Source organism: Schistocerca piceifrons, chromosome 2, assembly GCF_021461385.2.
Source record: "Schistocerca piceifrons isolate TAMUIC-IGC-003096 chromosome 2, iqSchPice1.1, whole genome shotgun sequence".
Taxonomy (NCBI): domain Eukaryota; kingdom Metazoa; phylum Arthropoda; class Insecta; order Orthoptera; family Acrididae; genus Schistocerca; species Schistocerca piceifrons.
The window spans coordinates 844,197,444-844,201,415 of record NC_060139.1 but is presented as its reverse complement, the minus strand read 5'-3'; the positions used below and the strand labels follow the sequence as shown (position 1 = coordinate 844,201,415).

At 40.9% G+C, this 3,972-nt stretch overlaps 1 non-coding gene across 1 annotated transcript; it reads right to left on the bottom strand.

Annotated features, from left to right (window-relative positions):
- Positions 1-2,098: 2,098 nt before the first annotated feature.
- On the bottom strand, positions 2,099-2,172 carry Trnai-aau. The gene has a single exon. It is a non-coding gene; the product is annotated as a tRNA-Ile (tRNA).
- Positions 2,173-3,972: the final 1,800 nt, after the last annotated feature.

Genomic DNA, 3,972 nt, shown 5'->3' with positions numbered 1-3,972 from the left:
TTCTACCCTCACCAGTACTTCCTCCATGGATGAACTGATGGCTGTTTCCAATATCTCCCATTTTAGTTGCCCATCCCTTTCCTATCCTGCATTCTTTTCTGCCTCTAGAGAATCTCTTGTAATTTATTCCTCTATTCTTCCTTCTTTGGAGACTTTCTATATTGTGTTTCGCTTTTCCCCTACATTTTTGTTTCTTGAAATGTCTATCATTTGTCAAAATCAGACCCACATTAAGTAATGATACGTGTCTCCGTCTGCCCCTCTACAGCCTTCAACTTCCACAATGTCTGATGCGTGTCGTTTAACTATAATCACATGGTCTATACGGTTTCTTGTAAATCCATCTGACGATGCCCAACTATACTTCTTACCCTTAATTTCCCAGGTCACTTTTTCTTGTCACACACTTTCCAAGGTGCGGTCTGAGTGGCCGCTATATTTTAATGGCCATAAAAATTGCATTCAGCAATTTCAGAGGAACAGTACAGATTTTATGTAAAGGGTTGCATTAATACAGCATAAAAATATATTCAAATGAATTTTAAAGTTAGCTTCTACATAAGACTCTACAAAATTGACGAAATATTACATGGTAATGTTAATGCTATGAAAACTCAAATACCTTGTACTCCAAATTTTATTTTTTCGTATAGTTTTGTTGTTTATTATTCATGTACTACTAGAAACATAAAAAGTACCAAAAACATTTAAAAAATAAAAAGTACACTATGCTTTTTAGGTATTTTGATTCCTTCTCAGAAGTTTTGTTTGCACTCGCTGGAAATGTTTGTTCAGATTTCAAGTCAGACTGGTTTCTTCCAACAGTGGGAAGTATAAGATGCCTTTCTCTGCTTTTTTTGGGTCACAGGTGGAACATGTTTTGCGTTTTATCCAGTCGTTCTAAAACGACTTGTATTCTTGGCTCTGCTACGCCCAAAACATGGTGAAGGATGCACATAGTTCATGGAGTATGGATACTATCTATCCCACTTTTTTTTCTGTTGTCACCGGTGTGGTTAGAAGCTTCTTCAACAATTAAAGCAGTTCACCTGAGTATTGTCCTTCTATAAATTATGAAAGACAAACGCATTCACTCCACTTATATACAACATGCTGAAATATGCCATTGGCCATCTTGTGAAGAGGCATCGACGACCAGCAATATTTGTTTCGACCTAATGTATATTTAGCACAACCTCTATCTAAAGATTCAGGCTCCACACTTCTGTCTTCATCACTTTGATCACTTGTTTCATTCAAGGTATTCACAGGTGGCAAAATAAATTCATCTTCACTTTCGCACTGTTCCTATACTGCGTTATGTTCTCTTTCAATTTCGTTGTCACTACTTGAACCAACATCGCTTCATCAACTGTCCTTAAACCGTTTTAAGACAGTATCCGCAAAGTCAGGGTCCGTTAAACATAAACAGTAGACGTAGACCTGGCTACTGAATCCATAACGCAAAGTGCCAGGCGCGGTCTCGGAGACCGCTAGTACGAAAGAAGCAGTAATAGTACAGCTCCACGTCATATTCAAGTGACTACTGACAAAGAAAACCGTGGCAGCTTCGGGAAAGAGCAATTACACAACGCTGTAATTTCCTACCCCACCAACATTCATTAGCAACAGAGTAAAAGTAAACGCTAGAGGTCTGTGAGACCGTATCTGAGACGTTGAAGGTTAATACCTTTCTTTGGATGCCATGTGCTTTATGGTATAATCCTTTTCCCATTGGCGAACTCTTATCAGCCTTAGCCCGTTAGCGACAGTGACGCCATGCAGGCTTTCTTTTCCTATTACATTTTTATATCCTTCTTCTTTCCCTGTTTTTGCATTCAGATCCCTAAGGATATTTATCACATCAGGCATTTGAACTTAGCTGGTTTCCTCCTCTAGTTCTGAATAAAATGTATTTTTCTTATCTACACACCTGCAGCCTCCGTAGGGGCATAACATTAAAAACATTTTGTCCTAACTCTCAACACAGCCCATCACTAATTGCTTTGAAAACTAATTACCTTTATGATAATGAATTGAAACACCAGCTACCGACAGGAGTTGTTGATATACCTCGATGGGGACAGCTGAAAATGTGTGCCCCGACCGGGACTCGAACCCGGAATCTCCTGCTTATTTGGCAGACGCTCTATCCATCTAAGCCACCGAGGACACAGATGAATAGTGCGACTTCAGGGACTTACCCCTTCCACGCTTCCCGTGAGACCCACGTTCCCAATGGTCCACAATCTACATACGTAATGTACCTAATAGATATTTCCCATCCACATTTTCAGCTGTCCCCATCGAGGTACATCTACAACACCTGTCGGCAGCTGAGGGTTTCAATTAATTATCACTTATTCTAGAGAAGCTGCACGGTCATCAATGGTATCTGTTCATTCGAGAACAGTTACTATCTTCATATATATAATTACATTTCCCTTTATTGAGTTATGTATGAGGGGGCCAGTACTGTGATGGCCTGTATCTTCTTCACTGTACATCAGTGTATGTTTCCCTGATACAGTCATACCATGTCATTTCCATCGTATTTCTTGTAGTGTCGCTATTTTCTCTCTGTATTTATCCATTCCTTCACTAATATCTTGCAATTCACTAGATCTCTTAAGAGTATCTGCATTCCAGGGAGCTGTCATAATACCCATTTTCCTTATCGTTAATTTTTTGCATGCCAGATCGTCATCTTGCAATCCGTATTGTTCCGAGGCCTATGTATAGTATCCCCAATAACTCCATTTTACGAGTTGGATTTGTTACCCCATGCACAATCTCCAACCTGTAGAACAATGGTTTTCTCTTGGTGTTTACTCCCCTAGGAGGGTTGGCTTCTCTAGGCCTATAGAACCCTCCCCCCTCGACCCCTTCTCCCCTCTCCCCCCCCCCTCCCCCCCCCCCCCGGCCCTATGTGAGACATAATGGATATTCTGCCTGGTAGGAAATTTCATTTGAACTGGGAAGATACACAAACTGTTCTTATGCAAATGTTGTTTCTGGAAATACCAACAAAGCTCCGGCTTTACGTTTTGTACTCAGTAGGAGTGTACGCTTAAATGAGTCGTCCTATACACAACTAATCAGTACTAAAAGTAGAGTCCCCGAATCCTGAAATTCGGATATTTGAGCACACGTTATTGTTCCACTGAGAGGTTCAGCCTGGAAGACCCATTCTCGTTCGTCATTCTGAGTAGGTAGGACCTACTCTGAGGCTAGCGTATTCTCCTCCAGGCCGTCAGAGTGTTGAAGAGAGCCTGTGTGGTGTTTGATAACATAGGAGACACGTGTTAAGTTATAGTACAGACTCTGTCCAAGAGGCTCTCTCGGGAGCTTGTTTTGTTAGACAGTTATTCTGCGAGTGCTGAAATCTCTGGTCTGAATGCTAAAGAGTATACCATCAATATTCTCTCCATGACAGCCTCATTAGGTTTTTCATTGTTTAATAATCTGTGGTTGTCATTCCTGTTGTTGTTATCATTCTGGTGACTCGTTTGATGCACCTGTCACGAAGGACTATCCTGTGGGGGCATGTTCAGCGTTGCATAACTATACAGTCTACATCCATTTGAGCTGGCTTGCTGTATTCAAGTCTTGGAGTCCCTCTATTATTTCCACTCATCCACACCCGCCAATCGCTTCCCTCCATTACCAATTTAACTATTCCTTGATATCTCCGGATGTCTCCTATGAACCGATTCCTTCTCTCACTCATGTTAAGCCGTAAATTTATTTACTCTCCAGTTCACTTCAGAGCCTGCTCATTAGTTGTCTACCCACACAGTATTCAGCATTCTTCTACAGTACCGCATTTCAAAAGCTCCAATTCTCGTCTAGTCTATGTTGTTTATTGTCCACGTTTCACTTCCGTACAGAACTACTCTCCAGACAAACACTCCCAGAAAAGACATCGTAATACTTAATAGTTTAAAGTCACATTGATTGTTAATATGAAAA